The sequence below is a fragment of the Mustela erminea genome, chromosome 2, assembly GCF_009829155.1.
Source record: "Mustela erminea isolate mMusErm1 chromosome 2, mMusErm1.Pri, whole genome shotgun sequence".
NCBI classification, from domain to species: domain Eukaryota; kingdom Metazoa; phylum Chordata; class Mammalia; order Carnivora; family Mustelidae; genus Mustela; species Mustela erminea.
In genome coordinates this window covers 132,189,127-132,202,775 of record NC_045615.1, presented here as the reverse complement: position 1 = coordinate 132,202,775, position 13,649 = coordinate 132,189,127, and positions in this window count along the sequence as shown.

The following is a 13,649-nucleotide window of genomic DNA, read 5'->3' as shown; positions in this document are numbered from 1 at the left end:
TCAGAGGCCCAACCTACTCTAAGATGACCTCACCTTAAGTAACTCTGTCTGCAATGACCTTATTTCCAAATCAGGTCACATTCTTAGGTACTGGGCAATAAGGCTTCAACATACAGATTTCTGAGGGTGACACAATTCAACCTAGAACAGTATCAGAGAAAAGAGGATACTATGGGATGCAAAGATTCTTTGTAGGTAGCTGGTTTACAATGAGAGATGAGTTCTGGACCAAGATAGATACGAGGAGTTTGCCTGAAGTCTAGACCTGTATTTCAGGATGTTTGGGGATCAGTTTTTTTCCTAGCATCAACCCAAGTCCTGGGTCTCTGTCCATGGCCACATGGGAATTTTGTGGCTGCCATATATACACATATAACAGAATCTCACACAGCCATAAAAAAGGTGAGATTGTGCCATTTGAGACAATGTGAATGGACATAGAGGGAATTATGTTAAGTGAAATAAGTCAGATTGAGAAAGTGAGAAAGACAAATACCATATGATTCCACTTATGAGTGGAATCTAAAAACAAACAGAAACAAACAAACAAACAAACAAAAACCCCAAAACCAAATGAAGAGACAAACAAAAAGCAGACTCCAACCTACAAATACAGAGAACAAATTGATGGTTGCCAGAGGGGAGGGAGTTGGGCGGTTGGGCAGAATGGGTAATGGGGAGGGGCGATACAGGTCTCTAGTTATGGAATGAGTAGGTCATGGGAAGAAAAGACACAGCATAGGAATACAGTCAATGATATTGTAATTGTGATGGAATGGGACAGATGGTAACTAGCCTTGCTGTGAACAGAGCAAAATGTATAAACTTGTCAAATCATTCAATTGTATACCGGAAACTCATGTAACACTATGTGTGAACTACCCCCAAAAAACAAAACAAAACAAAACAAAAGGACTGTGGATTTGAAACTATTCAGAATAAAGAGAAAAAGGAGTTATAGAGTTTATCCCCTAACTTTTCTTAAAGCCTGAAGCTTGGGAAGTGAATGAATAATCGTGTGCCAGAATTTGCTGAAATTACCTATTTTCTCAATTGCTCCATTCATCACTCTTATTTTATAGACAGATATGAACTACCTGCCCTCAACATTGGAGCCATGTTCTTTCTGTAAAGAGATGCACAAATAAGTCTTTAAAAATATTGTTAGGAAGTTTTAAATTCCTTAGTGCGTGCCTTTGAAATATCGCGATGGATGCTTCCTGGCTAGTGGAACATTATTCAGGTAGGGTCAGTTCTTCCTCCAACCAGATAACTAGTTCTTCGGCGTAGCATCAGCTTGCGGAATATGACAATCCCAGGCACCAAGCAGGAATCAGACATACACATCATGCTTTATGGAAGAGAATTAGCAGAAACTCATCTCAGTGCGCCTTCAAAGGAGGAAACTAAGCGGACAGCCTTGTTAAGTTAGCATATAGACTTGGAATACAGTACAACATCCATCATCTCATCAAAATTCAATTAAAATGTGGGTTACTGGCCAAAGAAAAGGAGCCAGTTTTCTCCCTCCCTCCCTGCCTGTCTCCCTCGCTCTCCCCTTCTCTCCCCTCCCCTGCCTGTTTGGAAGAGTTCTTGGAACATCACTAAACCCTTAATGGTTCTTTCACTATAGGAGCCAATTTAAAAGGATAGTTTGAGCATTTGAATGACCCTTAATATTAGAAATTAGAACTTGTGCAGTTATCTAATTGCTATTAATTTAAAACATGCTGGCGCTAGCCACAGTGGGCAGGGAGGAAGCATATTTTAAGGTCTTCTTTTTAAGGAACTTTTTTTTTTAATTTATTTTTTTTAAAGAGTTCATTATTTATTTGACACAGAGAGAGAGATCACAAGTAGGCAGAGAGGCAGGCAGAGAGAGAAGGGGAAACAAGCTCCCTTTTGAGCAGAGAGCCTGATGCAGGGCTCAACCCTAGGACCCTGAGACCATGACCTGAGCCGAAGGAAGAGGCTTAACCCACTGAACCACCCAGGAGCCCCTTTAGGGACTTTTGATATAATTATAAAACTCTTTGGGTCCTACAGGATCTTCTTTTATATGGCAGAGAATGTGTAGCGGTGATTATCCACTTAGCTCAGATCCATTCCAGGATTTTTAAAAAAATGTTATTTGCTAACATATACCAGACTTCACACAGGGAAAAGGTAAGCCCACAGGTCCTATAACAAGATTTGCAGTGTTAAATGTAATTGGGTCTCAAATTTAAAGCAGTTCAATGTCTTAATTTGTTCTTTTCTTCCTACCATAATATAATGAGGATAAACTTTGACACACAGCAGCTCTGCAAAGAGAAGATTTCTCCGTGTTCATTGTTTCTCAAACCAATCTTCCTTCCTGAAATTTGATTTCTGAAGTGCCTTACAGTCCTTAAGCCAGGTGGCTGCAATGAGTCCACTTGGAACATTCATAATCACCCGAAATAAAAGCACGTTCTAGAAGCCAGACGCATTTAAGACAGTCAGATGGGGTTAGTCACCAAGTAGAAATAACTCTTTTAACCTCTCGCTAATTCCGCCCAGTGGGCTACCCACTACAGCACAAGTTGCTGAAGGGAATCATCTTGGCTCTGAAATAAATAGTATGAACCTCTGTGGGTTAAGCACGTACGTGTTGTTTTAGACACACAATTCATTTTTCTGATGCTTTGGCCAAAATATCGTCAATTGGAGATTTGCCTTGTGGCTTGAAGAAGGAGAACCACAGGATGCTTTCCAAAGGGCCCAGAAGAAACCTGCTTTATAGAGGCCTTCTAACCCCAGACTTCAATATCGGAATATTAAATATTATATTTTTTCCAGATCACTTAGCCTTCCAGCTCCAGGAAAGATCAGTTGAGAAAGCAATAGGATTCTTAGAAAATCGAAGAAATACAATGTGGAATCTGGGGGTTGGGGGGGCACCATGGGTTTGGATTTGACCACAGCTGGCAGTGTTTTTGTTTTTCTGCAATATTGGCTGGCACACATGTTTTTCATTACTCGGTTAGCCTGAGGAGGAACTGAACTTCATTTCTGATGGAGGCCCCTCATAAATAGGAGACCTGCCACACCCTATCAATAGAGCCAACTTTCTAGAATTTTCTATGAGGTAGAAGTAATTGTGTTGACTTGAAAAGAGGTATCAGACTTCTTCCCCTTGTTTTAGTTTCCCCCTAAATAGGAAAGTCAGGAGGTTGGTGTTGAAGAATAAACAAGAAGAAAGGTAAACCAATGATATTTTTTTTATAAAAAATGATATTAAAGGCAAAGCAGGTGTTACTAAGGAAAAAAACATAGAACCTATTAAATGTTGACCTTAAATTAGCTTAATAATTTTTTAAAAATCCCAAGTACTACCAGGAATGAAATTGTAAGCACCTGTGTTAATTTTAATGAGATTTTATGCATGTGCCATAGCCCAATATTCCTGCCTCAGCTAGGAAGCTTCCCATTCCAAGTAACAGAAAAAAAAAAAAAACTCACGTAGGATTAAATAATAAGGGAATTAATAAGTTTTATGAAACTACAGTGGTGTGAGGTTCAGAACTGGTTAGCTCAATGGTATCATTGTTGACTCTGTTTCTTCTATTTTTTTCAGAGCTGTATCTGCCATCTACAGTGTGGGCTTCTCCCTAAGGATATAAGATATCTTCCCCCTTGAGGTTATAGCTCCACATGCTTCCTTTCTCTTATCCAGAGAAAGAACGTCAGTACAATTAGCTCAGTACAATTAGCTCCACATGCTTCCTTTCTCTTATCCAGAGAAAGAACGTTTTCCTCAACTACCTAACAAAAGTTCCGAGATTCCTGCTGATGGAGCAATGCATTGATTGGTTTAAACCAAGATTGCTGGAACCAATATCTGTGGCAAGGGGGTGGGATTGTCCTGACGGATCATAGCAATCAGACCACAGCCCTGGAGCCAATGGAGGGGTTAATTTCACCTACTCAGCATGACTGCCATAGAAGGGTTGTTAGGAAGCTACTCTGGGAGACTGAATTCAAGAGTCCCCATCTTTGGGGTGTCTGTTATGACAGGCGGTGAAGAAGGTCACAGCGACTTTAAAGTTATTAGAAATCTCAGTGTTTTTTATTGAGGCCCCTTTCTGAGAACTCTTATTGAGGCCCCTTTCTGAGAACTCTTTTATGTTACTCAGACTTTTCTTCTCCGAATCATGTAAAGTATACCGATGTGCATACTAGTTCAATTCAGAGCTAAAAGTCATTCTCAGGGCGTCTGGGTGGCTCCATCAGTTAAGCATCTGCCCTTGCCTCAGGTCCTGATCCCTAGGTCCTGGGATGGAGCCCCGCATCGGGCTCCCTGCTTAGCTTCTCCCCTTGCTTGTGTTCCCTCTCTCGTTTCTCTCTGTCAAATACATTAAATCTTTAAAAAAAAAGAATCATTCTCAAGTTCTACAGGGATAAAGATAAGCGACACAGAAGCTGGGAACTACCACTAATGTTTTACCAAAACAACCAAAATTAAATGATTTATTAAAGAAAAAAGATACTTCTTGACCTTCTCACAAAAATAAACTAGTAATTTAGACAAAGGCAAGTGATAAACTCTGCTATTCAAAAGATTATCCAGGTAGAAAACACAAGAGCATCTTTTGGATACTCTTCTGAAACACCAAATGAGACTAGAATCTCATTTCACGGGTCACATAGATGACCAAAGCAGCCCCTTTCGCCAGCTCCTGACTTCCACGCATTCTTTCCTTTGTCCTTCCGGACAGATTGTCTAACCCTTTTTCAATACTACCTCATGCTGGCTGTCTGTTCTCCTTAAATCGACCTCAAGGTGGTTATACACGTTCTAGGATGGGTTGAGGCCCTCCAGCCCTCTGGACAAGGTTCAATGCTTGAATCCTCAGATACTAGTGTTGGAGGCTTTCCTCCTGAGTGATGAGTGAGGGGAAGAGGAAAGGGCATTTAGGTAGGGAAATCACCCTTTCCATCAGTATTCAGTCTCTTGACAGATCACCAATGTTGTATTTAAGGAATTATTACTCCTGCACTGAGAAATAAATACTTCAGCCATATTCTTGATAGAGTTCCTAATGAAAGCACTACTTTCCACTGGAACTCTCTTAGCAGAAGTCAGCCCCTGAATAAAAAGTGCTAATAAATTCCAGCCATTCCCACAGTGGCCCTGGCCCTTCCTCATATCGGTCTTCGCTTATGAACTTACTTTCATAAGTTCCAGATGCAAGTATCCCCATTGGATTTATTGCTGCCATTCTCAAGGTTGGACAACAAGAATTAAAAATGGTCTAAGAATTAAAAAAAAAAATGTCTGCCTATTATCAAGGCACTTGCATGATTTCCCAAAGGTATTAATTGTTCAATTAATTTTTCCCCAAGTGTAGTCTGTGGAACCCAAGTGTCAGAAGACTTTTTGAGGAGAGTCTGGAGTAGCGTTTTCTGATGAAATATATTTAGGAAAATGCAGATTTAATACATTTAAATGGGCCTACTGCAGACCTGCTCTGGCCTCTCATTTGTATTCTGTATCTCTAAGAGAAAGGATATGCAGTACTTTTCACACATGTTTGACCATGGAATTCTTTCCTTGAAGAGTATTTCATATCACACCTCTGAGGAACATACTTTGGGAGATGCTCATGCCGGTCAAACTACCACGTTTTCTAGGACTCTCTTACCTGCCCGTCTTTTGTTAGTCTTTGCTATTAGCTGTTCCTAGGATTCTGTTCCATGACAGAACCCATTAAGAAAAGCTTTGCCTTCTTTTTTTCAAGGACTAGTAGGCTAGAAGAAGGCTCTCAAGGAGAGCAGACCTGATTCAGAATCAGAAGCCTCTGATTCATCTTAATTGTTGTATTTCTGAGGGCAGAGGACATTTGCCATTAACCTCTACCTGGATCCTTTTTCCGATCTCCAAGTACATTCGGCTATGCAAATGCGAGTTCATAATAAACTTGGAAAGGGGTAACACTCTGGTTTTAGACAAATGACGTAAGCTTTAGGGAAGCGGCTTTCGCAACCCACTTGGAAGGCGCGGGTGGATGCGACACACGTAAGCTGCAAATGGAGATGAGGATCTGGTGTCGGCTACAAGTTCACGTTCAGATCTGAGTCAGCCCCAAGGGTATAGATCTCTAATCAAGGCACGAAGGGGCTGCAGCTGGAAGGCTTGCAGGCTGCTCCCAGAACAGTAACAGGGGCACACGATGGCAGGGCTCTGTCAGGACAAAATACCAAAATGAATTCTCCCTTTGTTTAAGCCGAGACTACATTTCACTATAGAATTTCGTGATTGAATAAATTCTAATAAACTGTCTTATCTGGTGTGGATTTAGAAGAAGGCTTTTGTCCCTATTTTGTAATGTTCTTATTTTTTCATATTGTAAAAGCAATAGATGGTCAGTGTGGGCAAAACACACAAAAGCCTGCAGATAGGATAAAACCACCCATAATCTCACTAATCACAAGTAACTGCTATCAGTATTTTGTTTATCCATTTCAGTATTTTATTTCCTTCTGAGTTGGTACATATTTCTTTTGCACAATGGTTTGCGAGTATTTCTGTACTCTCGGCAGCCCTCATGATGTAGGCTGGAGTTTGTTTTGGGGGTAGACTCTCTTTTCTCAGAAGAGCTATCCTGATAAGACTGTCTAGCCATAAAGATACAAGTTCAGCAGGAGGTTTTTGTTTTTGTTTTTTCCCATACTGTAGCCCTACTGGTAGAGTAATTTTATTGCTATAACTTGCATTATATTACTACCAACATATGGTAATACCAATGCTAATGGAAACTGTGAACCTTTTTTATATGCTAGAATATGTCCCATTTTTTAAAAAAGATTTTTATTTATTTATTTGAAAGACAGAGATCACAAGCAGGCAGAGAGGCAGGCAGAGAGGAGGAAGCAGGCTCCCCGTTGAGCAGAGAGCCTAATGTGGGGCTTGATCCCAGGACCCTGAGATCATGACCTGAGCTGAAGGCAGAGGCTTAACCCACTTAGCCACTCAGGTGCTCCGAATATGTCCTATTTTAAATACATTCCCCAATTCAATTCTCACAATAACATTATGTTGTATGTTCTATGATGCCTCATGTCTAACGCACAGAGTGGATAAACAACTTGCTCAAGGTCATGAGTAGTAAGTGGTAGAGCTAGTCTCTGCACTTGGTCTTTCCAACTCCAGAGTCTGTGCTCCTTCTTTAGGTTGAGGTGTTGTTCACCTAGACATTTGGTAAGGTAAAGGCTGCTTTCACTGTGGGCTGAGGGCGGCTGTAAGAAATCATCACGATAATGACTGACTTGACCTCATTCCTCTAGCATGTTTGTATATAAGGGGAGAATTCCAGGGGGCAGAAATGGGGAAAGGGGGGAAGAGAGATGGAGTGAAAGAGCACACACTCCAGTTGAGTGTGTCTTTCAGGCCACAGCTGGCCAGAGGCCACAGCCAAGGAGGAGGGAAAGACATGGCTCCCTGTGAACAGGTGTGGCCGATGGATTTTTTTTTTTTTAAGATTTTATTTATTTATTTGACAGGCAGAGATCACAAGTAGGCAGAGAGGCAGGCAGAGAAAGAGGAAGAAACAGGCTCCCTGCCAAGCTGAGAGCCCGATGCGGGACTCGATCCCAGGACCCTGAGATCATGATCTGAGCCGAAGGCAGAGGCTTTAACCCACTGAGCCACCCACGTGCCCCATGGCCAATGGATTCTAAGAGTGATGACACATGAATTGTAATTTGGTGTTTTCTTTCTGGCCTTGTGATTTGGCTATGCTCTCCTTAAGCCATACTTAAGCTGATTAAACCACAGGAGTCCTCTGTAAACTGGTGCCTGAAGAATAAAGAAGTGATGGGTTGTGACCATGTTTGGGGCTTAAGTATCAAAAGAATGATGAAATAGGCATAAGAGCCTGAAGAAGCGGTGGCAGCTGTGGAAGGGCGGAAGGTGGAAAACCACAACCGGGAAACGCTGAAGGTCATCACAAGCAACCGAAGAGAGGACCCGACTTCCCAGAGACCTGGAGGATGGGGCATGGATTTATATTTGGATATTATGGGGAAACTCAATCCTCTAAGTCTTGAAAGCTGGGGACACTTGTGTAACGTATAGAATACAAAACATATGTCATATATTTTACTTATAAAAACTTGAATCTTAGGGCACCTGGGTGGCTCAGTCATTAAGCATCTGTCTTCAGCTCAGATCATGATCTGGGGTCCTGGGATCGAGCCCTGCATGGGGCTCCCTACTTGGTGGGAAGCCTGTTTCTCCCTCTCCCACACCCCCTTGCTTGTGTTCCCTTTGTCGCTGTGACTCTATCAAATAAATAAAATCTTTAAAAATAAAAAAAAAAAACTTGAGTCATATGTATCATTTGCTATCATGGCTTTTTAAAAAATATTTTTATTTATTTGAGAAAGAGAGTGAGAGCATGAGCAGAGGGGAAGGCCAGAGGGAGAGGGAGAAGCAGAGTCCCCGTTGAGCAGGGAGCCCAAGATACCACAGCTTTTTAATGTAGTATTTTAGTGCCAGTGGTTTTTTTTTTTTTTTAGGATTTATTTATTTATTATTATTTTAGGGAGGGAGAGCATGAGCCGGGGTAGGGGTAGAGGGATGCAAAGAATCCCAAGCAGACTCCTCGCTGGGTGTGGAGCTTGACAGGGGCTCAACCTCCTGAACCTGAGATCATGACTTGACAGGAAATCATCAGTGGGGATGCCTAGCCGGCTGAGCCACCCATGTCCCCATTTGGTCAGTATTTTAACAATGTAAATGAAATGTTTTTGAAAATGCAGTTTTCCAATGGTAGAATGTTATTAGAATGATATACCATTATTTTCACAACTATTTCTCTATTGCTAGATATCTAGAATGTCTAATTGTTTTGCTAATATAACTAACAGTGTGATTTTAGTACAAAAGTGCAAAAGCACACTGAATATAGTCAATAATATTGTAATAACATTATATGGAGACAGGTGGTGACTACACTTACTGTAGGATATATTGAATAATATATAGAATTGTCAAATCACCATGCTGTACACCTGAAACTAATATAACATTGTATGTTAATTATACTTCACTAATAAGTATTAACAATAAATAAAGTTTAAAAATGAAATAATTTAGAAAATAACTATAAGACAAAGATACTCATTATCATCATTTACTAGTCATCTTAACAATACAATAACACATGAAAAAAATGAAGATGTAATTGGAAAGACACAGAATAATCTTTTTTTTTTTTTTGTAGATGATGATTGACTATAGAAAAGATGCCTGAGAAACAATCAATGTGTTACAACTAATAAGAGAGTGCCACAAAGTTGCTGGTCCAAGAGAAACATTAAAAAAGGTGGTATTTTTGTATACTAACAAAAACAATTAAAAAATTATGGTCTTTAAGTTAGATTTTGATCAAAATCCCAAGAGGTAGTTTAGAGAAACTTTACAGCTTACCCTAAAATTCATATGGAGGAGTAAAGTCCCAAAATGACCAAGACAATTTTGAGAAAGGAAGGAAATTTGCCCTTCCATGTATCGAGGCTTCATCTCAAAATATACTAATTAAGAAGTGTGGTATTGGTGTAGGGATAGACAAATAGACCAAATGGAATGGAAAAATGTCTGAAAACAGACTCTCGGATTTATGCAAAATAGCCCCTCACAGAAGTGACATTACAAATCAGTAGAAAAAAAGATGAATTATTTCATAACTGGTTCTGGGAAAACAGACTATCCAAAGGGAAGAAACACTAGACCCTTCTTTACTTGATTAAGATTTGAATGTGAAATTCAAAACTTTAAAAAATTTTAAGAGTAGGTAGCAGAATATATTTATAAAATTGTAGTGAAGGATTTCTGGAATGGGACTCAAGAAGCACAAAACATGTACAAATATTCATCTATTTACTATGTCAAATTAAAAATGGACTGTTGAAAGACATGATGAAATTCACAGGACAAGCCACAGATGGAGAGAAGCATTTGCAATGCATGTGATTGATAAAGGAGTCGAATCTAGAATCTTCACAAAATCCCTAAAAAGTAATAAAAAAAGAAAAGCAATTAAATAGGAAAATTGGCAAAAGAAATGAATGGACAATTCACAGAAGTGAAACTGAACCATCCAATAAAGATGTGAAAATATGCTCCGTTTTACCAGTAGCTGGGGAAATGCTAATCAAAATGATGAAGCACCATTTTCCTTCCACCAGACCGGCAAAAATTAAGAAGACCGACATAGTAAGTTTTGGGTATGATGGAGGGAATGGATCTTCCACACATCGTTATTAGGTTACCAGAAACAATCGCTTTTAAAAGCAGTTTGGTGGGGCACCTGGGTGGCTCAGTCAGTTGAGCTTCCTACTCTTGATTTCAACCCAGGTCATGACCCCAGGGTCCTGGGTTTGAGCCCCACACTGGGCTCCTTGCTCAGCAGGGAGTCTGCTTCAGGATTCTCTCTTCTCCTCCTCCCCCATTCCCCCCACCCTTGCATGCACTCCCTCTAAACAAAACAAAACAAAACAAAAAGCAGTTTGGTAATACCTGGTAAGGCTGAAGGTACTCAAAACAGAACTTACGAATGATAGAAAATAAAAAGGCAATAAAGTTGATACTCCCTATGAGCACTCCTTGATAGCATTCCCCCACTTTGATCCCAAATTCTGAATTTCGTATTATTCTTTTGCTTTGCTTTGCTTTGCTTTTATCACATATTATGTGCCTCCCAGGAGACCTTAACGCTTGGTTTTCTCTTTCTTTTTTAAGATTTTATTTTTTTTTTTTGACAGAGAGAGACACACATGAGAGAGAGAACACAAGCAGAGGGAGTGGGAGAGGGAGCACAGGCTTCTCACGGAGCAGGGAGCCTGATGCGGGGCTCTATTCCAGGACCCTGAGATCATGACCTGAGCTGAAGGAAGATGCTTAATGACTGAGCAACCCAGGTGCCCCAATGCTTGGTTTCCTATTGTCTTTGGACATTACATCAGTGGTGTCACAATGTAAGTCATATGGGGTGTCTTGTTATTTTTGGTATATGTGCTGCCCAATTAAGCACATGGCATCTTGTTATTTTAACCTATTATTTTTCCTGAGATTCATCCAAATGTTTGTGTACACTTTGTAGTTTGCTCATTTTTCACTGCTAAAATGTGATGGCATAATTTATATCCAAACAGCGCTGTGAGGGTCATTCTTGAACATGTCTCATGGAGGACATTTGTGAAAGTTTGAGTTTCTCTAGAGTTTAGGCTAAGGTAGTTATGTTTCACATGTGAAATTGCTACATTAAGGGGTATGAGCTTCATCAGTTTCATTAAGCTAATGTAGAATTATTTACCAATATATAATCTTTGAAAAAAAATCTATTTCACACCCCCTCTGCAATCTGGCAACCACCATTTTGTTCTCTCAATTTAAGAGTGGGGTTTTTCTTTTTTTTAATCTTTTTTTCTTTTTTTAAAATTTATTTCTTTTGTTTCTCAAATCCATATAGGAGTGAAATCGTATGGTATTTTCCTTTCTCTGGCTGACTTATTTTACTTTAGGTCCATCTATGTTGTTGCTAATGGCTGGTTGTTCTTTTTAATGGCCGAGTAATATTCCTGCCTGTGTGCGTGTGTGTGTGCGCGCGCATGTGTGTGCATAAAGTACATCTTCTTTATCCATTTATCTATCAATGGATACTTGGGTTGCTTCTGTATTTTGGTTATTGTAAATGATAACATAGGGGTCATGTATATGTAAGTAAACATAAGGATCAGTGCATTTTTTCCAATTAGTGTTTTTTGTTTGTTTTTTGTTTTTTTGATAAATATCCAGTAGTGGAATTACCAGATTATCTGGTAGTTCTAATTTTAATTTTTTTGAGAAGTTTCCATACTCTTTTCCACAGTGGCTGCACCATTTTGCATTCCCATTGACAGTGCTTGAGGGTTTTCTTTTTTCCACATCCTCACCAACACTTGTTTCTAAGTGTTGTTTTATTTTCACCATTCTGACAGGTGTGAGCTGATAGCTCAATGAGATAGGAAATGAGATTAGGAAAATGATGAGTGATGTTAAGCTCTTTTCCTGTGTCTGTTGGCCATCTGCCTGTCTTCTATGAAAAAAATGTTGTTTAGATTCTCCATCCATTTTTAAATCAGATTAGTTGTTTTTATAGTGTTGAGTTGTTTAAGTTCTTTACATATTTTGAATGTTAACTTCTTACCATATACATTTTTATCAGTAGTGTTTGAGTTTCCATTGCTTCATATCTTCACTAATTATTGGTGTCATCAAAGTTTTAAATTTTTATCAATTCAGTGTGCATAAAATGACATTCATAATGGTTTTCATAAGCATTTTCTTCTTCATGCAATTGAATATATTTTTGCTTTTTTTGGTTGTTCATATTTTCTATGATATCACTTTTCATTTTTTGGTCCATTTTAAAAATTGATCTGTTTGTATTTTCCTTATTGATACTTTCAAGTTCCTTATACAGTTTGGATACTAATTCTCTGTTGGTTGTACCTGTGACAAAACTTCTCTTGGTTTGTAACCTTTTAAAAACTTTCTTTTTGTGATATGGAAGTTTTAAGTTCTTAATATAATTGAATGACTTTCTGTTTTGGGGGTTGTAGGGAGAGTCTTGTTTTACTGTTGCTTTAGTTTACATTTCTTTGATCACCAGTACAGTTGAACATTATTTTTCATGTTTACTGGCCATTTATATTTCTTTTCTGCCCAGCTTTTTAAGGTTCCTTTGCCCACTTTCTATTGATTTGCAAAGGACTTCATATGTTGAAGATATTAACCTTTTGGCTTATTTGTTGGGAATATTAACCCAAGTTTTTCATCACTTTTAAATTTTGCCTAAAATTCCGTTTATTACATATTTAAACATATTTAAAACCTATCATTCTTTTGTTGTTTTCACTTAACACTCTAATTCATCTGAGATTAATTTTATTGTGAAGAGGTGACATTAATTAACTATTCCTCCTGTATCCACTGATTTATGATACCATTATTATTATACATTAAAATTTTCATGCTTATTTGGGTCTATTTCTGGGCCGTACACTTTGCTGTGTTAATTATGATTAGTTTATTAATTCTTGCCTGAGATATGTACTTGTTTATTTTTATCTTTGTTGTAAATTTTACTGTTTGGTAAGGCAAATTACTTTGATTAGTCCTCCTTTTCAAACTTTCTTGGATCATCTCAGAATAGGCATTCTACATTTAACCAATCAAACACTCCACTTGTTTCCCAGAGTGTTATCATATAAACAAGGTGTAGCTTCTCAATCTTCAAAGTATTGGAAAACACAAAATACCATCCAAACTTCTCATGGATTCAGAAGGAACTGCTCAATGCTCCAGGATCGAGCTTGGGATAGTAATTCATGCTGGCTCATGGAGAGTGGGAGTGTAGTGCTTCATGAAATGTTTATGGGGCTTCCTAGAGTTATACTTCAGTCACTTTCCTGCCACAGTATTTTCTTTTTTTTTTTTTTAATTTTATTTATTTATTTGACAGACACAGATCACAAGTAGGCGGAGAGGCAGGTGGAGAGAGAGGAGGAAGCAGGCTCCCTGCTGAGCAGAGAGCCCGATGAGGGGCTTGATCCCAGGACCCTGAGATCATGACCTGAGCCAA